The sequence below is a fragment of the Equus asinus genome, chromosome 15 (assembly GCF_041296235.1).
Source record: "Equus asinus isolate D_3611 breed Donkey chromosome 15, EquAss-T2T_v2, whole genome shotgun sequence".
Taxonomy (NCBI): Eukaryota; Metazoa; Chordata; class Mammalia; order Perissodactyla; family Equidae; genus Equus; species Equus asinus.
In genome coordinates this window covers 1,664,819-1,691,525 of record NC_091804.1, presented here as the reverse complement: position 1 = coordinate 1,691,525, position 26,707 = coordinate 1,664,819, and the positions used below count along the sequence as shown (strand labels likewise).

Sequence of the window (26,707 nt, the reverse complement as noted above, 5' to 3'; positions counted from 1 at the left end):
TCCATCCCTTTCCCCTGGTAACCACTAAATTGTGTTCTTTGTCCATGTATTTATTTATCTTCCACATATGAGTGAAATCATACTGTGTTTGTCTTTCTCTGTCTGGCTTATTTTGCTTCACATAATGCCCTCAGGGTCCATCCATGTGGTTGTGAAAGGGATGATTTTGTCTTTTTATGGCTGAGTAGTATTCCATTGTATATATATATACCATATCTTCCTTATCCATTCATCAGTCGATGGGCACTTGGGTTGCTTCCACATCTTGGCTATTGTGAATAATGCTGCAATGAACATAGGGGTGCATAAGTCTCTTTGAATTGTTGACTTCAGGTTCTTTGGATAAATATGCACTAGTGGGATAGCTGGGTCTTGTGGTATTTCTATTTTTAATATTTTAAGAAATCTCCATACTGTTTTCAAAAGTGGCTGCACCAGTTTGCATTCCCACCAGCAGTGTATGAGGGTTCCCTTTACTCCAAACCTTCTCCAACATTTGTTGTTTTTTGTCTTGGTGATTATAGCCATTCTATTGGGAATAAGATGATACGTAAGTGTAGTTTTGATTTGCATTTCCCTGATGATTAATGATGTTGAGCATCTTTTCGTGTGCCTATTGGCCATCTGTATATCTTCTTTGGAAAAATATCTTTTCATATCTTCTGCCCACTTTTTGATTGGGTTGTTTGCTTTTTTGTAGTTCATTTGTGTGTGTTCTTTATACATTATGGAGATTAACCCCTTATCGGATATATGATTTGCAAATATTTTCTCCCTGTTGGTGGGTTATTTTTTCATTTTGAGCTTTGTTTCCTTTGACTTCCAGAAGCCCTTTAGTCTGACGAAGTCCCACTTGTTTATGCTTTCTTTTGTTTCCCTTGTCTGAGTGGACGTGGCATTTGAAAAGATCCTTTTAAGACTGATGTCAAAGAGTGTATTGCCTATATTTTCTTCCAGAAGTTTTATGGTTTCAGGTCTTACCTTCAAGTCTTTGGTCCATTTTGAGTCTACTTTTGTGTATGGAGAAAGATATCAGTCTACCTTCATTCTTTTGCATGTGGCTGTCCTGTTTTCCCAGGACCATTTGTTAAAGAGGCTTTCCTTTCTCCATTGTACGTTCTCGGCTCCTTTGTCAAAGATTAGCTGTCCGTAGCTGTGTGGTTTTATTCCTGGGCTTTCAATTCTGTTCCATTGATCTGTGTCTGTTTTTGTACCAGTACCATGCTGTTTTGATTACTATAGCTTTGTAATATGTTTTCAAGTCAGAGATTGCGATGCCACCAGCTTTGCTCTTCTTTCTCAGGATTGCTTTGGCTATTCGGGGTCTTTTGTTGCCCCATATGAATTTTAAGATTCTTTATTCTATTTCTGTGAAGAATATCATTGGGATTCTGATTGAGATTGCATTGAATCTGTAGATTGCTTTAGGTAGAATGGACATTTTAACTATGTTTATTCTTCCAATCCAGGTACATGGAATATCTTTCCATTTCTTTATGTCATTCTCGATTTCTTTCAGTAATGTCTTATAGTTTTCCTTGTATAGGCCTTTCACCTCCCTGGTTAAATTTATTCCTAGATATTTTATTCTTTTTGTTGCAATTGTAAATTGGGTTGTATTATTGAGTTCTTGTTCTGTTAGTTCATTATCAGAGTATAGAAATGCCACTGATTTTTGTACATTGACTTTGTATCCTACAACTTTGCTGTAGTTGTTGATGATTTCTACTAGTTTTCTGATGGAATCTTTAGATTTTTGTGTGTATGAAATCATATCATCTGCAAACAGCAAGAGTTTCACTTCCTCACTCCTTATTTGGATTCCTTTTATTTCTTTTCCTAATTCCTCTGGCCAAAACCTCCAGTACTATGTTGAATAAGAGTAGTAGAGTTGGCACCCTTGTCTTGTTCCTGTTCTCAGGAGGATGGTATTCAGTTTTTCCCAATTGTGTATGATGTTGGCTGTGGGTTTGTCATATACAGCTTTTACTATATTGAGATACTTTCCTTTTATACCCATTTTATGGAGAGTTTTTATCATGAATGGATGTTGGATCTTGTCAAATGCTTTCTCTGCATCTATGGAGATTACATGTGGTTTTTATTCCTCGTTTTGTTAATGTGATGTATCACATTAATTGATTTGTGGATGTTGAACCATCCCTGTGTTCCTGGTATAAATTCCACTTGATCATGATGTATGATCTTTTTAATGTATTGCTGTATTTGGTTTGCCAATATTTTGTTGAGTTTTTTTTTTTTTTGAGGAAGATTAGCCCTGAGCTAACTGCTGCCAATCCTCCTCTTTTTGCTGAGGAAGACAGGCCCTGAGCTAACATCCATGCCCATCTTCCTCTACTTTATATGTGGGACGCCTACCACAACATGGCTTGCCAAGAGGTGCCATGTCTGCACCCGGGATCCGAACCAGTGAACCCCAGGCCGCCAAAGTGGAATGTGCACAGTTAACCACTGTGCCACTGGGTCAGCCCCTGTTGAGATTTTTTGCATCTATGTTCATCAGCGATTTTGGCTTGTAATTTTCATTCTTTGCATTGTCCTTGTCTGGCTTTGGGATCAGGGTTATTTCAGGCTTGCAGATTTTGTTAGGAATATTTCCATCTTCCTCAAGTTCTTGGACTAATTTGAGAAGGATAGGTATTAAATCTTCTTTGAATGTTTGGTGGAATTCTCCAGAGAAGCCGTCTGGTCCTAGAGTTTTATTTTCGCAGAGATTTTTGATTACTGTTTCAATCTCTTTACTTGTGATTGGTCTATTCAGATTCTCTATTTCTTCTTGATTCAGTTTTGGAAGGTTGTAGGAGTCTAGAAATTTATCCATTTCTTCTAGATTGCCTGGTTTTTTGGCATATAGTTTTTCATAATATTCTCTTATAATCTTTTGTGTTTCTGTGGTATCCATTGCAATTTCTCCTCTTTCATTTCTAATTCTATTTATTTGAGGCTTTGTTCTTTTTTCTTAGTGATGAGTCTAGATAAGATTTTGTCAATTTTCTTTATCTTCTCAAAGAACCAAGTCTGTGTATCATTGATCATTTCTACAGTCTTACCTCAGCTTCCACTTCTTTCTCTGTGCAGTGCTCAGGGTGATTGCAGGCCTGGAGTGCCAGGCGGGGGAAGGGGCACTTTCTTACACTTGTGTGCTTCCCCTAACTGCTGCCTCTCTCTCCACGTGGTTCTCTTGGTGCTCACGGGGCTCCACTAAACACAGCCTCTCTCTCCATGCCGTGCACCCAGCAATCATGGGGCTGGAGCACTGGGCAGGTTGCAGTACCTCTCCTCAGCTGTGCACCTCCTCAAGCTGGCCCCTCTGTCTCTCTATGCCATGCTTCCAGTGATTGTGGGGCTGGAGCAAAAATTATTTTAACTAATAACTATGGATTTTCATATGTACCAAATTGGTATGTATACTTAATATGTAGGGATGATTTAAAATCAGAAAGGTAGTGTCTGTGCTGCCCGAATGTCTCGCACCCACTCAACCATAGCAGAAACCGAGAGTAGCAACTTATGCACAGAAAGGATTAAAACTTTATTAGCAAAATTGTTAGCAATAATGTTGGAGTTATTGTTCCTTATGGCCCTTTATAGTTTTCTTTTTTTTCCTACATTTATGTTTTCTACTTGATGCAGAGTTTCAAAAACACTTTAAAGGGTTTTGCAAATTATATCTGCTAAAAACCAAAATTCAACTGAATGTATTTTACTGTTCATACGGGCTTTATTCAACAATTCATGAGGAGCTGGACAAAATCAAAGACTTTTATAGGCAGAAGAGAGCAGGAACGAGGAAGTTATTCCAGGCAAAAAAGAGGGTTGGAGATTGCACGTCCCTCTCCTTTAGGGGATGGCAGAGGTCTCTCAGGCAGGTCACCTCCCCAGTGCAGGTCAGGAGATTGCCGATTGACCCATTTATGATTCCATTTCTGGGAGAGCCAAAACTGTAATCAAGTCTTATTCTAGTGACATAGGGGTTAACACAAGCACTCCATTTTGGGCATGTTGCCTTGTTTTTAACAAACATTTTTCCTTATTTACTGCTCCCAGCACCAAAACTACAGATTTTGGTGAGCGTTGCACATGAACTTCTCGTGAATAGAAGACATGTTCGTGCATTCTTCCAGTCCTTTGTTTTGACTACTAGCTGGAGCACGTGCTCCAGCCTCAAGCCATCTCTGTGCCTGATCATACAGACTAACGCTCTGGCAGATAACCATCCCTCTCAACACTAGGAGGCTCTGCTCTTTCCCTCACCACCTCTTGTTTTCAAATAGCCACGGTCTTAGTCGCCATTAGCTTTCCCTTTTGATGTTTAAGATATATTTCCTCCTGGACAGATTTAACCCCTTCAGGCAGCTCTTACCAAAGGGCAGTGGCACTCCCAGCTTGTCTCTCTGTCTGGTCACCTCCTGCCAGTGTGCCCTGCCCATCTCAGCAGCAGCACTGGCTGTTCTCTACCACCTGGTCTTAAAGCGAGAATCAGAGCAGGGACAACCAAATGCCATTTCTTGATCTGAGTATATTGTCCTCCTCCCAACCTGTTTCTTGGGTCCTTGTGCTCCAGTTGCCTCTATGTGCGTGTAGTGTGCAAAGCACTGCCCCATGATCTCAGTTCATCTTCACGGCAAGTGTTGTGAGCTTGGCAGGCTTACCTTCCCCATCTGCAGGTATGTGGGTAAGGGTGGCAACTCAGAGACAGACGGGAAACAGCTGGCACGGCCTGCCTCTGTAGAGGGAAAGTGGAGACCTGAGCCCAGGGCTTGGGAAGGCACAGTCCTTCTGCCCTGCCACCTCTCTGGCCTCTGCGTGGACACAGCTCGCCCTCTGCTGTCTGACAGCAGGAGTCCCGCGAACATTCTATAACCAGTGTAGGTGTGTGACCTCGGGGAACACTTTTCCTCTTATCGACTAGATCTCACTACGATGAAGGAACTGTTCCATCAGCCACAAAGACATTGGCTCCTTCCATCTGTGTTGGGTGTCAAATCCTGGGGGTGCCTCCTTCTGCCTCTTCTTGTACTTCTGAACCAGTTCTTCTAGGAATAGCATCCTCTGTTGGACCTGTTTTAAGAGTTTATTTTGTTGGGTTTTTTTTGTGGCTTATTGCTTTGTTTTATGCTTTTCTAAAGCTATTGCCACATTTGTTCCCCGATTTGTAAGACTATTCCTGTTGAACCTGTTTTTACATGATTTTCCATCTCTTTTGAGTTTCAGTTACTACTCTATTTTTTGCTACTTTAGTTTTTATGTTAACGAAATGGATATTGTTTTGATGAAACTATTAACACCTATAGTTTGTTCATGAGCCTTATTTTATAATGCATTGTGGCTCCCCCAGCATTGAATGGATGAATTGCATTGCTTCAGAATAAAGATGGATGTCAGTCAAAACAATAGAGTCATTGATCAGCTTTCGTATGAAACTAGATTTTTCTAAGTCTCTAGTCTTTTGAGAACATAGACTTGAAGGCAAAACTGGACAGATAGGGGCCGGCCTAGGGGCACAGTGGTTAAGTTTGCATGTTCCGCTTCAGTGGCCCAGGGTTTGCCAATTCGGATCCCCGGTGTGGACATGGCACTGCTTGTCAAGCCATGCTGTTGTAGGCGTCCCACATATAAAGTGGAGGAAGATGGGCACGGATGTTAGCTCAGGGCTAGTCTTCCTCAGCAAAAAGAGGAGGATTGGCAGCAGATGTTAGCTCAGCGCTAATCTTCCTCAAATAAACAAATGTGGACAGATATAAGGGATTTCTAAAGCTCCCCTTATGCAACTGTCGCTGGAGTTTACAATGAGCCGTAAGTAGAGAAAACTTAATATATGACATGAGAGATCTTTCAGCAGCCTGAGTCATAAGTAGATGCTCCTTCCAGATGAGGATGGAAAAGAAAGGATGTACTACAGGAGACAGACAAGTGAGGAGAAGTCTCTGAGGCTCCAGCACCCTCTCTCTTCTTTGGCTGCTCCCAGGAGAGGGAGGCAAGGCCATGCAGAGAGAAACTTGGATGGGTGAGGGGTTGAGGGAGAGCCAAGGAAATCTGAGTGGAGCTCAGTGTCTCTCCTGATCCGTCATGGCTCGCAGCAGTAGCACAGCCTCTGGGAGGGCTAGGAAGTCAGGATCAAGGTGCAGGGGATGTCACTTCTGTTCCAGGGATGATGAACCAGGCTGTGGTGTTGTCCAATCCTTTGGGGTACCTGTACTTCAGGCGGTTAGCACAAAGTTATAAAAAGAAAAGGAAATGTCCTTAAATGCAGGATGACCCTCTGCTAACCCCATGACTTCCCTCTCCCAGAGCTGGTCATGCGTTGTGACCCTCAACAGGCAACAGGTTCCACGAGAGCAGAAACCGAGACCATGACTGTCTCTTTCAAGAGTGGGTCCCCAGCACCAAATAGACCACACAGCCCATATCAGATCTCAACGTCTTTTTTTGATGGAACTAAGAGGTCCCCCAGGACACTGGTTTTAGGCATCTCACTTTAATTTTACATCTTCCATGCCAACCCAAGGCAGCGCCCTTCACCTCACCTAAAATCTCAGTTAAAGCTTAGTTACTAGGGTAAATGTGTTAAAGCTCTTGTTTGTAAATCTAGAGATGAGAGTAAATACATTGAGGTAAGCAGGTGTGCAGAGTTCTGCATGCTCACACAAACCTGTTGCCACTATTACTCAGAAGGATAGTAATTGTGATTATGCAGCGTGTGCCTACTGAGGGCCACACGTGGAGGAGTTCCTGGGCATTAGTGCATCTAATCTCACAACGCTTTGAAGTGGATACAACTTCCTCCAATTTCTTCACGAGGAGTTCGAAGCTCGGCTTCTGCATGTCTCCATTACCACCCAGCATCGCTTGGTTCGTGAGCGGCAGAGGCAGAGCTCCAGGCCCTGCAGAATCTCTCTGGCTTGGCTCTGGAGCTGAGCGGACTGAGATCAGCTTAGAAACCCCCCTGGGTAGCATTACTGCGAAGCACGTCAGTGGGCTCTCTTCGGAGAAGGGAAATGAGCAAAAGCACGTCCGCTCCCTGCCATGTGAAGTCCCCTCTCGCTCTGCTCCCTGCCCTCCGCCTGTCACGACACACCAAAATCCTTGGCTTTTGAATAAAAGAAAGGGAAATCATTGATAAAAATTAGAGATAAACTAAAAGATAGCTAAATATGTTGTATAATGACACAGGTGTATATATATAATTGTAGTTATAAATCTAAAAGATAACTGAAAGAAAAGATACAAAACTGAGATATGGAAAGCAAGAATGATCAAACTCTCAAAGTTTAAAGTGATTAGAAGCAAAGGATTTTCTAAATAGTTTTTTAATAAAAATAATAATTAAAATAGTAAAATTATAGATAAAAGGTTGAAAGCAGACGTCCGAACTATCAGCAGGTCAGTAACAAACTCCTCAGAGCGGAGCACACGTCCTCCCCAGGAAAGCTCAGCTTTGCTGGTTTGTCTGCTCGCTTTAGAAGTGAAAGCATAACCAGGACTTCAGCCCGGCTGTGAGCTGTGAAGGAGCTGTGATCAACACCATGTTCTTTCCCCCTCGCTGTCTCCCCAGATTCTCTTCCGTGGGGGTAATATTCCCCTACTTTTAGAGGAAGCCTCGGGCCAGCGCAGGACTTTCCAGCTGCCCCTTTGGAGTATACAGGCCTGAGTTATCTTAGCTGCCAATGACACTCATTTCGGAAATTAACACTTCTGGTCCAAGGCAGTAGTCAAAACTGCCCATTCAATTTGACGTGAAATCTCTGCTGATTTCAAGCTTTCTGGGTCTGGCAGACATTTCAGGCGGCTCTTTCTCTCATTGGAGGAGTGTCTGGGGCCTGTGGAGGGTCCCTGCTCTTCCTCCTGCCCTGGATCCTGAGACGAGAGGGCAGCCTTGGCCTTGGCTGGCTGCTTCCCCTGCACCAGCACCTGTGCCCAGGGGGTGGCCTCCCTGGCCCTGGCTGAGGGGATCCCCCAACTCAGGAGGAAAACCTCTGGGGAAGTCGCTCAGTGCTCCAGGCTGTCGTCTCCTTCTCCGGCAGGGCCCTCAGCTGGTTCACAGGAAACAGGAGCCCTTTGCTCAGACAATCGCAGGTGACGCCCCACACGGCATCCGCTCCTGGCTCTGTCACCAAAGCTGTGAGCCTTCTGAGCCCCGTAGATTTTCCAGTCAGGCCACTGGTGTTCCCGGCGGCAGCAAACATATTTGAAGCTCTCTAGTGGTTCCCTGGGGAAGGGGGCCCACAGGTGACGGTCAACCTCTGCAAAGAAATATCTCCATAGAGACACCCAACACCCAGGCCCCACACACTGATTCTCTGAAGTGTCCAAGAGAAGTGGATCTGGTTTCCTCTGCAAGTTACACAGACGTGTATTCTTGTCTTGCAGGAATTTTGTATCTGATAGACTCATTCGGGTGTGGCAGTTGACACAGAGGCAGGAAGAGTCCGTTTTAACATCTGTCATAAGAGCACATGCACAATAGTGGACACTGGGATCCCAGACCCGGGGCCCCAGCACAGGGTCCCAGCAGGTCTGCTCTGGGACCAGAGCTGGGCTGTGGACAGCAGCAGAAGCTCAGTGCTTGTCCTTTGCTGGAAAGCGGTGACAGGAAGAGCATCATTCCTTCCAGCATTCTCTTGGCTGCTTGCTCCAAAATGCCTTTCTTTTTCAATTGTGTGTGTGCGCTCACACATGTGTGCGTATGTGTATTTGTAAAACACGTTAAATCCACTAATTGTGTATGGAAACTCCTGCTGTGTCTAAAGTGTCAGTTGGCTTCGCTCGCGGCCGTTCCCCAGGGAGGAGGCGCACATCCAGTATCCTAACGACACAGCTCAGACCCTCCATGCTGGAGGACCCCAGTTTTGAATAACCCTACTCTCAGTCAAATGAGGCATCCCAGGTGACCTGTGGACCCACACTGCTGCACCATAATCTCTGTTTTACTCAGTTTACCCTGACAAGAGTGACCCCCCCCACCCCATTACTGCTCCCAGCAAGATAATGGCTGTGATGCTGCCAAGCTCTCTTCTCTGCTTCCTGTGGTTCTTCTAAAGAGGTCAAAGAGAGAGACTGAACACAGTTACTGATGCTACTGTTGACGCTGAGAAATTTCCAGCTAAATTTCCCTGGGCTCACCCATCCTTGAAACGACCGCTACTGACACAACTGATCAGGGTACCTTGCTGATTTTTTAAGCAATTGCTGTGCTTTTAGGGATGAAATGTAGATATTCCATTCTATGACTTACTTCCCATCCCTCCACATGTTTGAAACAACAGCTTAACATTCCCACCCAATGCTGAGTTTGTTATTCTATGTTATTCTGTTCTGTCCAGTTTTCATGTCCTTAAGTAACTTTTCAATTTCATATTTCATTTGGTAGAGGACAAATTTTCTTTCCTTTTTTTTTTTTTAGGAAGATTAGCCCTGAGCTAACATCTGCTGCCAATCCTCCTCTTTTTGCTGACGAAGACTGGCCCTGAGCTAACATCCGTGCTCATCTTCATCTACTTTATATATGGGATGCCTACCACAGCGTGGCTTGCCAAACGGTGTTATGTCCACACTGGGGATCCGAACTGGTGAACCCTGGGCCGCCGAAGTAGAATGTGTGCACTTAACCGCTGCGCCACCGGGCCGGCCCCCAGGTAGAGGACAGATTTAATTTCCTGCTCTCGGTTCGCATCTGCAATCCTTTATCATTCAGCTCTGATCTTAAATACAGTCATGCAGCGCTTAACGACAGGGACACATTCTAAGAAATGCATTGTTGGGTGATTTTGTCCTTGTGTGAATGTCATAGAATGCACTTACACATCCTAGATGGGGTAGCCTACTAAACAGCTAGGCTATAGGGTACTAATCTCACAGGACCAACATTGTCTATGTGTTAGGTCGTTGACTGAAATGTTGTTATGCCGTGCATGGCTGTGTTTTACAAACAATCACGTGAAATGTGTGATATAAAAATACCCTCTAGGATATGCTGAAGCTCCCAGAACAAATTGAGTCTGTTTCTTTAATTAGAGTTCAGTTGCATATTATTTACTGAGTACATACGTCTGGTGTTGAAACATCATGGTCCGCACTACGTAGATAATTCGACATTTCTGGGTTAAAAGCTGCGTGGATCAAGGAGATTTCTGCAATTACGAGAGGGCGGTTCTACATCACCTTTGCGGTACGACAAGTCGAGGTTGCCCAGTTCCATCACTTACTGTGAATGACATTGGGTGTTAGTTCAGTTCTCTGGGCCTCAGTTTCCTCTTGTGTTCAGTGTGATAGGAGCCACCTCACCAGTGAATTAATAAAAGGAACAGCAATCAATAATAAGAACTGCTATGTATTGAGTGTCACCACCTGCCAGCCCCTGTGCTGAGCCCCTGTGCTGAGCCCCTGTGCTGAGACTCCTGGGAAGGACGGGCAGAAAGCTTGAAGCACAGTGAGCTTCCAACAGGTACAGAGCACAGGCGTGCCCGGCTCAGGTCCCTTTTCTCTTAAAAATCATTCAGGACCCCATTCGTTTATTTGGATTACATCTGTCAATATTTACCATATTCACAATTAAATTGAGAAATGTTTTAACTATGTATTAATCCATCATAAAACAACAATAATAAACCTGTTACATGATAACATAAATACCATATTTTTATTTAAAAAAGAACTACATTTTCAAACAGAAACATGAGAAGAGTGGTGTTTTACATTTTTTCAAATCTTTTTCTTTTGTGCCTAGCTTAGGAGAAGGAATCTTGTTGCCATGTTCTCAGTCTGTTGCGATATGTTGCCTTGGTTGAAGTCTGGGCAAAAATACCGGGCTTTCCCAGGCACATGGAGGGAAGGGAGGACCTCGTGGACACCTGAGAGTGTCTCAGGACCCCCCACTCCAACTGCTATGAGGACAGCTGAAACAAGGGTGCGTGATATGTTCAATAAATTGCAGTTAAAGTCACTACTACTCCTCTCATTTTCAAATGTACCTTAAACGTGAACGCCATGTCACAAGAGTCTACTCAAAGCATCCCAGACAAAGGGTGCTTGGTGTGGTCCATGCCCTCCCTCAGTAACTCAGCCAGGCGAGGGCAGGCTGCCGACCCCAGGGCGTAGTTCTGGCTAATCCATGTGGCTTGGTGTTTATTAGCAGTGACTGGAGTGACGGAGCCTGCACCTACCTCTAGATTGAACAGGCTCTGGAGAGTGGCCTCAGACACCACAGAGGGTCCAGTCAGGTAGGCAGCTTGCAGTGTAAGCAATGTAGCCACATCTCGGCACTCTGGAGGCCAGGTCCCAGATGCAGGTGCAAGGATCCATTCCAGTGAGCTGGTGAGCAGAGCATGGCCACCAGGGCTCTCTGGGCCTCTGCCCATGACCAGCAACACCCAGATGGGGAGAATCAACTACAGTCGCCATATTCTCAGAGGAAACCACTACAAGCAAGACCTCATTGTGAACTGGACAGTGCTGATTCATCTTAAGCAATTTAATTGTTTTGGGCAAGTATTGGAAAGTGCTATGGTTAGAGGTAGGCGAGGCTCGGCTGCTTGGACCCTTTGTTAGGAAGAAGGCTCAGGAGAGTCTCAGCTTCTGATTTTTCTAGTGCTATGAAAACATCTTGAATGGAAAGTTCACTCAAGGCAAACACAACCATATCCCAGCTGGAGGTTACGGTGCATCATGTAGAGGATGTCCGGTGACCAGGAACCCCCCACCCGATGGCAGGACCAGGATGTTTCAGAGACAATCGTGGAGCCCCCAGGATTCTAGGTTTTCAATTGCTATCCATGCAAAGGCAGAGTGGTGTCCACAATACTCTAGACAACCCAGCTGTCTTGAGAACAAACGACAGCTCCTTCCTCACGTACATTGTCCTAACTAGCAACGCTGGGAGCCTCATATAGAGGGAAGATTCTAGTTCCATGTGGGCTGATCACCCAGAGCAAGGCCCTAACCAGGGCAAGTTACTAAGTTACCAACCTCTCCATAGACATGTAAACTAGGGCACACACTCACATCGTGCTGTCTTCATCCCAGTATTTAAAGTCACCCATGACCCTCATCTCTGTTCCTGAGGCCCTGAGGGAGGCTGATGAAACAAGTGTGTGCTAAGTAAAACGAGGCTAGAGGCAGAGGCCAGCTCTCCACCCTGGGCCTCCTGGGAACAGTGAGGCTCTCTCGGATCAGGAAAGCAGGCTGCCAGAAGGAGAGAGCTGCTGCTCTATGAGCCAAAATGCAGGATCCACAATCTGGATGCAAGCACCGGGGCCTCGTGTTTCAGCTACCCTGATAGGGAAGGACATGAGGCCAGCCCTGAGGAGGGTGGTGCTGAGGCCAAGTGAGCCTCTGGCCTTGACACCTGCCGGGCCCTGGGTCTCAGCTGGGAGGATGTGGGCAGATCATCCCGGGTGTAGAGTGCTGTGCCCACCTTCTGCCTCGCTGGAAACAGAGGCTCCTGAGGGGCTTTGCTTGGAATGTGGAGACGCCACCTGTGTTGCAGGTTCCCAGCAAAATGAGGAGAAAATGAGGGCAATATACATTTTTATTTTCATGAATGTATGTTAAGGATTGTCGTTTTTTCCAAATAACAAGTTTTTCCTGTTATTCCTGTTAAACTATGCTTTCTTTTATGAGCTGGCAGTGTGAGTGGGTGTTTGTTTACATTGGTTGAGTTTGATTGAGTATTTAATGTCCTTCCTTAGCAAAATAAGAGACTGAAAACCAGTGGTGGGCCCAGACCATGTGGCATCTGAACTTTCTCCAGTTTGCACAGCCTTTCTAAGAAAGAAAATATCTATTTTGAACGAGAAGGGAAACTACAATAAATCACGTATCTTAAAAGCTGCCAGATACCACTAATAACACAAATTTCAGGAAAATAGCATAATATTTCTATTAACTAACTGCCTGGTAACCTTCATAATGTAATGTCCTTGAGTTCACGCTGGTTGGTTCCCCCTTTGTCTGACAATGATTTCATAATATCATTCTCTGTAGTGAAAATAGAAAATGGCAGCCATTTTCCTAACATGGTTGATTAAAATTCAGTATTAATAATTTTTAAACATCTCCTTTAACTTTGCAGCTCATAATTAGCAATGTCATATATACTTCTACTATTATTGTCAAGTTTTAGAAGACTTCTATCAAGTTCTTTCATATGTGAGCTGTACAATTTAGAGTGTTTTGATTTCCTTTATTTGGTAACTGGTCTTAAGTGTTGTTTGAACTGATGACACTCATTAGCCAGTCAGTCATTGGTGACCCAGCTGGTAGGGGTTTTCTTTTATTCTGTTGTTGTTTCCTCTCCGAACCAGTGTCCTGACAGTTGGAGTCCCGGGTGAGCTGGGCTGACTGATGCTCAGGGGGCCTTGGTCTGAGGTGTAGACCCATCTTCCCTGGGGCATTTCCCTGGACATGTCCAGATTTAGACCTTCGATTGGCGTTCTCCTCTCTAGGAAACTCAAAGCCAGGGAACATTGTAGACAAAGGTATTTTGGGTTTATGAAGAACTCGCAGGATTGGTACCTGTCCGTGTCACAATGCAACATAAAGTAATAAACCCTAACTAGAGAACAGAACCCAAAAGATGCACAATCACTCTGAGAGTTAGAAAGACAAAAAGTTTTGCACCAGGGGCTGCTCCGTGGCCTAGTGGTTAAATTCAGCGCGCTCTGCTTCAGAAGCCCAGGTTCTCTGGGTTCCCAGGCAGGCACATAAACCACTCATCAGTGGCCATACTATGGCGGCAACCCACATACTAAACAGAGGAAGATTTCCATAGATTTTTAGCTCAGGGCAAATCTTCCTCGGCCAAAAAAAAAAAGTTTTGCACCAGTCCTCAGCACTGTGTTGGTGCTGCTGGAAATCTGGCTTTCAGTAAATTGCTATAATCACTTAATAAGGGCAGTCTGCAATTGCTGCGAAAACATAGCAAAAATGTCATTTCAGCTGTTGTGATACTTGCAGTAACTATATTTCTATAGATTCTCCTCAATTGTTTGTATTTAAAGCACAAGTTAACTCAAGTGACACTTCAACTTCACTTACACTAGGCTACTCCTTTCTAGATCGATCAAACTACCACAGCGGTGAAGACAGCTGTCACATCTCCACAGCACAGCATATTCCTTTTTGCAAATATTAAGCTGCATTTTAACAAAATGGAAATCAGAATAAACATGTGCCTCACACTGGCAGCTGGGAGAGCAGTGCCAGACACCGCTGTTCTTCACGGGCTGCACTTTACTAACCCCTCAGAGCAAGGCCAGCCCCAACTTGGAGCACATTTGGCTCTGAAAAGGATTTTCATCTAAAGCATCCACCCAGGGGCGTGTGTCCAGTTAAGGTATGCCCAATAAAATGTTAGGACTGAAACTGTGGGCTGCTCACACAGAGGACTTCCACTCAGTGAATGCGTTATGATATACACTAGAACCCAGATTTATCTCAAAATAACTATGCTGAGTGAAAGAAGCCAGACCAAAAATGAAAGAGTGCATACTGTATAATTCATTTACATAAAACTCTGGAAAATGGAAACTAATCAACAGTGACAGAAAGCAGATAAGTGGTTGCTTTGGGATGAGAAGGTGGGAGGACAGAAAGAAGGGCTTACCAAGGGGCGTGAGAACGACGGACATGTTCATCATGCTGACTGTGGTGATGGTTTCATGCATCAAAACTCATCAACTTGTATACCTGAACTATGTGCAATTTATTCTATGTCAATTATACCTCAGTAAGCTGTTTAAGATGGTGCTTGCCTGAATAGGTAGCATCTTTCCAAATGAATTTAGGATAAAAAAAGTTAAGGGTAAATGTGTTTACCTATAGAATAAGAGCATCTGGAAACATGAGGAAATGGCAGTCACTGGATACATCATGGAAAGATTGGCTATGTTAAAGGCCACCAAGACTGTGTCATTTGGTTTTACGTATCTGCCAGGGTTGACAACTGGGAATACACCATAATTTGCATTGCAAGTCTTTCCAGGCTAGGCTAGAGGAGTGGCCTCTTTAGAAAGGGCCCATGTACAAGTGCCACCTCTTGTGAAACAATACACAGGACAAAGGACAAGGGGTGAAATTCAACCAGTGGTAAGGATGGTGAACAGATTTTACTCCAGGGTGAATGCTAATGGATTAGTAGAAGTTGCTTGAAATCCTATATTGACAAGGATTATGACCTCTCAACTGCGTAGGGAAAAGTGCTGCAATTGATTGTTAATGTCTGCGATGGGCACAGAAATATGCCAAGTATCTGCCAAGCCAGACCTAGATGATCTGCAAGATTCCATCTAACTCTAACCCTGTAAATGTACTTACTATATGCAACTAACTATGCAACATACTAAGGAAGGTTCAGAAGAAGAAAAATGATACTAGATAATTTTTATTGAGTGCTTCCTTTGTGCCGGATACTGTTCTATCTGCTTTTCAGAAATTAACTTGTTACTTTTCACAAGTATCTTTGTTTTTGCCATTTTACATCACCCATCTCAGGTACTCAACACTGCCTCATTTACAGTTTTTGCAGCAGATCTGTTATAGGTAGGAGTAAGGCATATGATTGTTTTCAGTTGATTAAACTGAGGTTTAGAGAAGTTGCTTGAGCAAAGTCACAGATGGTGGCTATTACGTAGCAGAACTAGTCACAGACTAGCGTGTGGGATGCAACCCTACACCTTTCTTACTCCCAGTTCTTTGCCCTTAAGTAATGCTATGACATTTGGTAAGTTCCCAAGAAGGATAAGTTGAGCTCGACAATGTTTTGAGCTTGGGCGACTGAGACAATGAAGATGTCACTGATGGAGATGGTTTTGGAAAGGAAGTTGCAAGGCAGATGGTGAACCACTCCTCCGGCTCTCCTTTCCAGTGCACAAATCTGCAATAAACCCTGCTCTCTTGGACTCAGTGATTCCCTCGGCTGGGTGAGTAGATGCCCTGATGAGCTACTGGGGTTTCATATATTCCATTCATCTATCTTCAAACAAGTATGTTCAAACAATTCATTGTTATGTGCATTATATAATATTGTTTTGTACAACTTATTTTAAAGTCAGTTGAGAGAACATAGAAGAAACATGCAATTATATTGTCTTTTATAATTACCTACATAATTACTTTTACCAGTGCTCTCTGTTCTTTCACATGCATTCAAATTATGGCCTTGGAATTGTTTGTTGTCGGTATGAAGAACTTCCTTTGGAATTCCAGTAAGGTGGGTCTATAAGCAATGAATTCTCTCATTTTTTTATGTTTACCTATCAATATTTTTCTTTCACCTTTATTTTTGGCAGGTAGTTTTGCTGCATGTAAGATTCTTGATTCACTTTGAATATTCCATGCTACCTTCTAGCCTCAATTGTTTCTAGTGAAAAGTCAACTGTTAGTAGTACTGGGGTTCCCTTGCACATGATGAGTCATTTTTCTCTTGTGGCTTTCTTTCAAGATTTCTCTTTGTCTTTCAATAATTTTACTATGATGTGTTTGAGTATGAATTTCTTTTGTGTTTCTCCTAGTTGGAGTTTCTTTAGCTTCTTGAATGTGTAGATTCATGTTTTTAAGCCATTATTTCATTGAATATTTTTTCTTCTCCTTTTTCCCTATCTCCTCCTTCTACTGCTCCCATTATACGTATATTGATATTATTAATGGTGTCTCACCTTCCTCTGAGACTCTGCTCATTTTTCTTGATTTTTTTTAAAAAAACTACTCCCTGGATTGCATAATTTCTATAAATCGATCTTCAAGTTCACTGTTTCTTTCTTCTGACAATTCAGAGCCACTGTTCACACCTTCTAGTGAATTTTTCATTTTAGTTATTGTACTTTTCCACTCCATAATTTCTACTTGTTTTTCTTTTATAATTCCTCTTTATTGATAGTCTTTATGTCATGTAATGTTGTCAACATACTTTATTTCTTTGATTATGCTCTCCTTTAGTTCTGCGAACATACTTACAATGAAAAGAAAACTTTTTCTGTTAAGTCTGACATCTGGTTGCTCTCACAGGCAATTTCTGTTACCTGCTTTTCTCCCCAGTGCATGGACTATACTTTCCTGTTTCTTTCCAAGTCTCTTAATTTTTTTGTTGAAAATTGGACATTTTAGATAATATATTGTAACAACTGTGTATACTGATCCCTATACACCACTGGGGCTTATAATTGTTGCTTGCTTATTTATTTGTTTAGTGACTTGACTGGACTTTGTTAGTGAGGTATGTTTCCCTCACTGTGCGACACCTATGAAGTCACTCCTCAGAAGGCACCGCCTTAGGCATGGATAAGGTCACCCTGGGATGGTCGTGGACTCTGTTGGTATCACATTCAGCTGCTAAGCTCCACTAATTCCTGGCTTTCTCTATTGTTTCCTACACTGTCCTTGCTCAACAGTCAGCTGCAATTAAACCTTGGCCCCTTTGCAGAGGTAGTTTTTGAGGCCAGACTTCAAAGTTCATTCAGAGGACTCTTCTTAACTGTCTCTTTCCCTAGTTCTTTCTGGTAAAATAACTTGTCTACAGTTTAGCTTGTTGCTGTCATGGAGCTACCAGTCTCCTCTTCATTGCATACCATGAAAGTCTCCATTGCTTTTGAGAGTACCCTTTGGCTTGGACTTCCCCTCACTCTGTTTCAAATAAAGTCACTTTCTTTGGAGAGAGGTACAGAGTTTTTGAGGTCTGCCTCTCCCCCTGGGCAAAATCTCTGAGCCACTGGTCCAAACTGGGGGCAGGAACAGTGTCCGACTTCTCTTGGAGTGACACCCCAACTTCATAAGCTTCTACTCGCTTGGAACCTCTGCTCAAAAAGTGGGCTGGGAAGAGGGACTTGGGACCCAGTACTCTTGGCCTCCCACACTTGGGGTGGAACCTCTGTTCCATGAATCGGAGCTGAGTGGTGGAATGCAACCCTTGACCTTTTGGCCACATTCACCTGGAATTTATCCTCTGCAACAGGGAGTAGATAGGGGAAGGATGAGAAATGCTGCTGGCATATCCTCTCAGGGAGATAACACAGCCCTCAACTGGGAGCTGGGGGAGAGGAAATCCTGTCTTCTTGGCTGCACCCACCCAAATGGAGTTTATGTCATCCTGAGCTGGAGAGAGGGGCAGTAGGGGACCAGTATTCTCTCAAGTGTCACAGACTCTCACTGTCTCACTCAGACACACTAAGTGAGTGTGATTCTCACTCTCTCTGTTCTTATCTAATTTTAGCAGATTTTCTTGAATAAATGCTTCTTTATTTGCTGTATTCCCCTGAGGCAATTTGCAGAGGCTTTAAATAGTCACTTCTTTAATAATTTTTACCAGTCATGGTTGTTTCACTGGGGAATAGTTCCATGGAGCTCTTCACACTGCCATTTTGGAAGCAGGTCTCCTCTGCTTGCATTCATATGTATTCTCCAAAAGGATCCGTATATTCATATCTGTACCTATGACTTACTCTGTATTACTCAATGTTGCATAGTTACAATTCATCTGTATTGTTTCATGTCACTATAGCTCATTCATATTGATATTCCAATGTGTGGATACACCACAATCTATTCACCCACTCCCCTGGTAGTGGGGATTAGCTAGTTTCTAGGCCTTTGCTTTTGTAACAGTGCTGTCTTATAGTTCTTGTACACAGACAGTCTTAATTTGGTCCTTATGTTTAAGAGTATTCTTTTCACATCTCCCTATTTAGGATGATAATGTTCCTCTAGGTGGTTTTTTTTTTTTTCTAATAGAAACTCATTATCAGGTTAAAACTGTATTTTCTATTCTTACTTTAAAAAAGAGTTTTATTATATGTTTTCAATTTTATGCATTCATTATTTTTTCTTCTAATTTGTTAATGTGCTAAACTACTTTTTATAAGTTTTCTAACATTAAATCTTTCATAGCTGGGATAAAGTCAGTTTATTTCTTTTTTGTAAACTATTGAGTTCAATATGCTAATATTTTGTTTTAAATTTTGCAGCTGTAGTCATAATAATAGTCATATCTACAGTGTAAGAACATGAAAGAATTGAAATAAAATGTGAAATTTTACCTAGGGCTGGTAGGCCAAGGTTGCTAACTCTATTGTTCAAGTTTTCTAGACTTGCTAATTAGATTGTCTGCTTAACCTATAAGTAATGTAAAGAGATGCATATATATTCACAAAATAATGGTGTATTTATCTTTGATATTCTACCAATTTCCCTTTATAGATTTGAAGGCTCTTTTGTTAGGCGTATACATATTTAGAATCTTGATGAATTGCCTTCTCCATGAATCTTTATGTTAAGCCTTCTAGATGAACTGAATCTTTTGCCATTGTGTAGTGGCCCTCTCTATTCCTATTAATACTCTTGTCTTAAGGTATATTCTGTCTGATATTGACATAATCGCTCCAGCTTTCTTTTGGTTAATAATTGCTTGATATGACTTTTCCATTAACCTCCTTCCAACTCTTTCACATAATTGTGTTTTAGGTGTGTCTCTTGCAAATATGACAGAACTCGACTTTATCATCTACTTTGAAAATCTTTGTAATTTCACTAGTTTGGTCCAATTATATTTAATTGTTGAGTTGTTTGTAACTGTTGACTTATTTGTACCTATTTCTCCCCTCCCAGAAGGGAAGCTTTGACACTTAGGATAATTGATAGGTATGGAATATAGAGAGAGAAGAATTCTTAAAATACTTCAACTTATCTAGGACACAAATGAGAGGTATAATTATTTTTATTTTCCAATGAATATTTTTTTTTAAATTTCCAAATGCTTTCAATGATTAATCTCTTGCGTTGCCCATGTTAGAGCTGGGTCCTGGTGGAAAGCAGTCACCATCAGGGAAGTTGTGGGACAACAGGTAAAGGGGAGTGAGATGTGTTCAGACTCTTTGCATGCTTGGAAAACAGGATCTATAGAGCAAACATAGTTTAAAAAAAAATCTCGGATTTTATCTCCAAAGAAAACTAGTTGGCCATTTTGAGGACCATCTGTGAAGAGTCAGTTCAAAGCAGTCCTTAAAATTTCCTTCTTCACTTAAGATTAAATTACAGAGAAAAAATGAGGTAAATTCAATGCTTTCCTACCTGGAGATTTCAGGAGCTGTAAAATGGACTGAGGATATTTCTGAGCTATTTTAAATATATGATGCATTCACCACCATACAGCCACATAGACTAATCAAAATGCCCGGTTATTTTGCTTTTTTCTGCTACAATTATATCAACCCAGACTTGTAACAATGGCTATATTTATAATCATATGGTGGTAGTATAGATGGCATGTGTTTCTTTTTAAGTACGGAAACCAATTTAAATATAATGGATAAAAATATGATGATAAACAGAATATCTGCACAGTCTCAAAGTATTACTTCAAGAGATATTTATTAATTACAAAGGAGAAAATAATAACTTTGCAGTGGAAAAACCCGGAAGACACATCTTGACCAAGTGGTGGCCAACGTTAACATAAGACATTAACATAGTGTTGATACACACACACACACAGATATGAGGTACTGGAAAAGTTGTATATTTCTGTGGTATTCTTGACAAAAGTGCATAACCTAATTAGAATATTTTGCATAAAAATAAATTCATTAATTCTCTTGTTTTATTTTTAAGTAACCATTGTATCGAAGAATAACACAAGAGGAAAGGTCATAAACGAAGCTGGTTGAAGTTCCACATGCTATAACTCTCACCCAGATCAAGATGTGGAACGTTTCCAGCACCATAGAACCCCTCCCCACTTCCCTTCTCCTCAACAACCCCTCCTCTCCAAGGGTAACCGTTAGGTTCTATTGTCAGAGATTAGTTTTGCACCTTTTTGACTTTATACAAATGGAATCGTACATTATGTACACTTTTGTGCCCATTCCTTTACACTAACGTTTTACCTGTGAGATTCATCCACATTGTTGCAGGTAGCAGTGATGTGCTCTGTCATTATTACATACTGTTCTACTGTAAAAATATACGAAACTACATTCATCTGTCTACTATTGATGGGCGTTTGAGTTGTTTCTAATTTCTTGTTATTACAAAAGTGCTACTGTAAACATCCTTATACTGTATTTGGTGTAAATATGGCATTATTCTGGAGAGGAATTGTTCTCTCATAGATATGTGTATGTTCTGTTTTGGTAGATGCTCCCAAGCACATTTCCATGTGCTCTCACAAATTTAAACTTACATTAGAAATGTGTCAGAATGCAATTTGCTTCACATCCTTTTCAACAATTGGTTGAAATACTACCACATTGGTCATCAAGGAAAGGCAAATACATATATGTACATAAAATAAATTATATATACATTTATATACAATTTCTATATACTATATATAAATACATGTATATGCCTTTCCTTGATGACCAACACGGCAGTTTATCATTTCCTATGCTTATTAGCCGCTCAAATATTCTCTTTTATAAGGTACTTTCTCAAAGCTTCTGTCCATTTTTGTATTCAGTTGTCTGTCTTTATCTTTTTAAAAGAAAAATATCTTTTATTTGCAATAATTATAGATCTACAGGAAGTTGTAAGCGTAGTACAGAGAGGCCCCATGTTCCTATCACCCAGCTATCCTCAATGCTTCCATCTCACATAATTATAGTACAAAATCAAACCCAGAAGATTAACATTGGAACAATGTGTGCACTAGTTTTCATGATCATGCCTACCACTCCTCCCACCATCCCTAACCCTTGGCAGCCCAGTAATCTATCGTCTGTCTCTATAATTTTGTCATTTTGTAGCTGTTTATATAAGTGGAATTATACAGCATGTGAACTTCTGATATTGTCTCCTATTATTCCATATAATTCCCTAGAGATTGATTCAAGATGTTGAATATGTCACTATTCATTCCTTTTTATTGCTGAGTTGTATTCCACTGTATGGACGTATCACAGTTTATTTAACCATCATCTATTAGGGATATTTTGGTTATTTCCAGTTTTGGGCTATTACAAATAAAGCTGCTATGAACAATCATGTACAGATTTTAATGTTGATGTAAGTTCTCATGTCTCTGGGATAAATGCCCAGGAGTGCAACTGATGGGTTACATGCTAAGTGTATGCTTAGTTGTGTTTTATTTTTTTTAAGAAACTGTCAAACTATTTCCCAGAGTGTCTGTACCACTGTATATTTCCACCAGCAGTGTATGAATGATCCAGTTTCTCTTCATCTGTAACAGCATTTAATATTGTCAGTATTTTTGTAATTGTAGTTTTCTAATAGGTGTGTGGTGACGTCTCACCATGGTCTTAACTTGCCTCTCCCTAACAGCTAGTGATGTTGAACATCTCTGTCTGTTTGACATCTATATACTGGCTTTGGTGAAATATCACTTTGTGTCTTTTGCCCATTCTCCACATGAACTGTTTTTTGTTGGTTGAGTTTTCAAAGGGCTTTGCATATTTTAGACGTGAGATCTTGGTCAGATATGTGGTTTTCAAATATGTTAACTTGTCTTTAATCCTCTTAACAATTACTTTTGCAGAGCAAAAGGGTTTTAATTTTGATGAAGAATGTCTTTATCTTAATAATTTTTGGTTCATAATTTGGTCGTAAGACATACATCAAGTGTGTGTCTGTGTGTGTGTGTTTGAGTTGGCAACTCTCTGGCCCAGCAGCAAGGATATCTATCTTTCTGAGCCTCTGAAGACCTCCCTCACCCACACTCAGTCCTGTGTTTACCAAACTAGGGAGAACCTTAGTTTCTCCAGGGCAAGTGCCCCGAGCTCAGAGCCCCATGTACTGCCAGCTGCCTCCTAAGCAGACAGATAAATAGATGAGACCGAAGTTGCATCCCAACTGTGGCGCCATCTGACCCCACATTATTACTCTAATTCTGAGGCAATTTTAATGCATGACCTTTTTTGATTGTTATTACAGTCCTAATTATTTCCTGGAGAGTCCAAGTCTTTACTGCTTGAATCCTACAAAGAAATTATATTCATCCAAAAATTGTAACATTTGTGAATGAATGAATTTTAACTAAGGTATGTGAGTTACAGTTGGATACACTTTCATAAGGAGCCTATGTGAAATATTTGTTTCACAGAAACATTGTGTCGTGAATACGCCTCCCAATTTCTCTGTCTCTCTCTTAATCATTTCCCACCCCATTTTCTAACATTCTTCCCAGAGTCTTCCTCCCTTTCTTTTTCTCTGCTGTGACTCACTTTCAGATCTGTAAGCTTTTTCTCTCCCCTGGACCTGAGTTTCGTGGCCATCTTCCTTACCTCTGCCCACATGTCTCTCAGTAACTCTTAGACTGTCCATCAACTTTCTCAACTTGCTACCCGTCTCATCTTTTTCCAAACTCTCTCTCATCCTTCTTTCACTGACATATTCTTAGTCTATTTTCTGCCCCCAAATCACACATTCTCTCTCATTACTTCTTGTCATCTTGACCTCAATTTAACTTCACAATTTACCAGCATTGTGACCTTTCGGAAGATACTTTCATTTCTCCCAAGAGCATCAGTTTCCTTGTACATAAGAAGAAAATGCCTACCTTGCATGTCTGTTGTGTAGATTAGGAAGAATTCATATAAATAATAATAGCTACTAAGATCTATTGAGCAGCCATGATATTCTAGCTGAGCAATTATCTCATTTAATCCACACTACTTTCCTATAAAGCCAAAACTACTATGATGTACATTTTACAGGTGTGAAAGCTGAGGCAGAGACACCTGTCCTAGAACTCTCAACCCTAACTGGTTCAATCTGTGGCACAATAAAACAGTCCATTATCCTCTCACAGGATCTGCACAGGAACCCACGGGCCAGACAGCTTAAACGTTAAGCAGTTACACAGTCATGAAACCCTATCAGCAACACTTTGAAGGATGCAGTGTCATCGCTCCTAGTTTACCAATGATGAACCAGTCTTATGGGAATTATATAACATGCTCCAGGTCCCCAAGGTAAGTGAAGGATCCAGAAGTTGAACTCAGGCCTGTCTGGTTCTAAACGCCACATTCTGGAACTCTGGGATAGTAGCTTGTCTCCAGGATGGACCATCAAGCCATCCCCTCCCAGTACATTCACGACATTCCCCTTTCAAGAGATGGGATCTCCTCCCTTCCCTTTGAATCTGGGCTGACGCTAGTGGCTTACTTGACCAACAGAATGTGACGGAAATGGCGTTCTGTGTCTTCAGGGGCTAGGTCATAGAAGCCCTGCAGATTCCATCTGAGCCCCTTGGAACACTAACTCTTGAAGTAAGAAGCCAACTGCCCTGCTGAAAAGATGATGGGTGAGGCCCTAAGGCTACAGGGAGATGAGGAGGTGAGCCAGCCAGGTCTCACCTTCCAGCCTTTCCCCTCAAAACACCAGGCATGTGAATGAAGCATCTCGGACCATCCAGCCCAGCCATCAGCTGAATATCGCCACGTGAGCCCAGTAAATGCCACATGAAATGGAAGAACCACCTGCCCAAGCCCTGCCTGAGTCCTGGACCCACAACGTTATGAGATAGAACAAAGTCGTTGGTGTTTTAAGTCATTAAATTTGAGTAGTTTGTTATAATGCAACAGGTAACCAGAACAAGGGGTCTTGTTGTTATAGGATCCAAAGTCTGATGTCCACTGGAATGATGACCTCCATGCCATGAAGCTCTTTGGAGCAAAATAAGCAAAAAAAAAAAAAAAAAAAACCAAAGAGTGATCATTCAATGGCAACGAAGTCCCTGAAAGGCCAAAGAGGAGGAGACCCAGGCAAAGCAGTGTGGCTGTGGTGTGGCAGCACCATGGCTCCGGAGAACTACCCTGGTTCCCTCTCTCAGAGTCTCTGTCAGAGTTGGCCCCATGCTGAGTCATCTCCCAACCCCCCCAAAGGTGAGGACCTGGTTGCTCTTTCCTTCAGATGCCTTCAGGCCTCCACTCCTGCACTTCTTTGGGAATTGGGTCTCCAACACGTGATGGTGTAGGATCTGACCAACCCAAATACATTCCAGCCCCTTGGTTCTTTGAGGCATTTGATGCATTGACATAGTAGCCAAGCCGCCTTCTGGTTGTCCTTGGGGCAGGGGCAGAATGGTTAGGGTCAGAAGGGGGCTGAGAATTATGTCAATGGCAAGCCCTGAGCTCCCCTGAGGATTCCTGGGAAGGAGCTGCTTTCATTGACAGTATCTGACCAGCACCTGGGACAGGGTCCCTGAGCCACACTGTACCCCCATGCAGCTGTTTGGTTACTTTGATCACCAGTCAGCTCCCAGGCTGCATCCTTCTAAGGCTCTTGACCTGGTGCACATACCTGGCCAAATGGCTCTGTGTCTTCCAGCAACTCCAGATCCAACCACAGTTTTGAGTACTTTGCACAAGAAATTATCCTGTGCATTCTCACATTTCAGTCTGATGTGAAACCTTAGGAAACATCCCACATCCTGTCTGTAAAGTACTACAAGACAGGAACCCAGGCTGCCATGCCTCTGCCACATCTCCAGAAGCCAGAGTAGCATCGAGCATGATTCAGGCACTCAACGTTTGTCCACGTGGTCACTTCTGTTGCTGTGATTCCCATTTTACAGTTGCAGACTTTTGAGTCTCAGAGAGGCTGTGACATGACCATGGTCAGAGTGATGAAGCCAGGAATCAAGCCCTAGTGTCCTCATGCCTCGTCGTGTGTTCCTGTTATCCTACCACTCTGCCTGGCCACTCTGCTTGCCTCTTTGAATCAGTCCTCTGCTTCCCCAAAAGGAGTGTGGGCATGCTGCTGAGCTGGTGCAGGCACAGATGGGCTAGATCCGGTTCTCTATGGTTGTTTAGAATCATCAGATCCCTGTGGACTAAGTTTAGGTCAGAGCTTCCTCTTCCAGGGCAAGAAAGGAGCCACCAGATGAGAGCTGACAGCAGATGAAACTGAGTTTACACTGAGCAAACCTGAGGGGGAAACTTGGGAGAGAGAGGCAGGCGCACAGCTTCTCACAGCCTGGATGCAGCAGGAAGCAGACCCTTCTGTAATATCTTAAGGAAGATGAACCATGTTCACAAAACATTGACATGTCTCTCCTGCAGACACTAGGCTCACTGCCAGCAAACTTGCTGGCATCCAAATGGAAACTCTTGTCTCTGACCCAGCAGCTCTCCTGTTTGCTCCTTTCAAATTTCAAGTCTCCATTAAAGAAACACATACCCGCACGTGCGCGCACACACACACACCTTCCTGGTTTCAATTCCCACCCCATGCTTTCTACTTAGACTAGCACCTTACGTTTCTTCCGGGAGGAAGTCAGTCATTGGACCCACTTTCTACCCTGCCAAGATGCCAATAGACCCATTCTTCAAGGCTGCTGCCCCCACCACTGCTCTGCCCCTTTATCCTGGGTCAGTGAGTGAACTGACAGAGCAGTGGTGAGAGAGGGGGTTTCTGTCTGGAAAGTTTAGATATTGATTTCACATGGGTTCTTCTTCTCAGCTGGATTTCAAACCTCATGTTTCCAAGTTCCCATTTCACCTTGATAATCTCTTTTTCAGATCCACAGCTAATATTGAGGAGACATTTTGTCACCCTTAGTTACCTGCACAGCCCACAGAAGCAAACTCAGGACCATTTGGGCAGAGAATTCCTGTGCCAGGAACTTGTAATGTGTTTTATGGTGGGAGGGGCCTTGAGATGGGCGTGACTCCCTGGCCCCTCAACTCCTCAGCACGCGGGAAGGGCCAGCACAGGGACCCCGGAGGTCTGTGTTTTACGG

General features: G+C 42.6%; 1 long non-coding RNA gene across 1 annotated transcript; it reads left to right on the top strand.

Moving 5' to 3' along the window:
• The first annotated feature begins 15,781 nt into the window (after positions 1-15,781).
• Positions 15,782-26,304, top strand: LOC106841778 (uncharacterized). Its single transcript, XR_011494424.1, has 3 exons — positions 15,782-15,938; positions 23,774-23,936; positions 24,173-26,304. It is a non-coding gene; the product is annotated as an uncharacterized lncRNA (long non-coding RNA).
• The last annotated feature ends 403 nt before the right edge of the window (positions 26,305-26,707 follow it).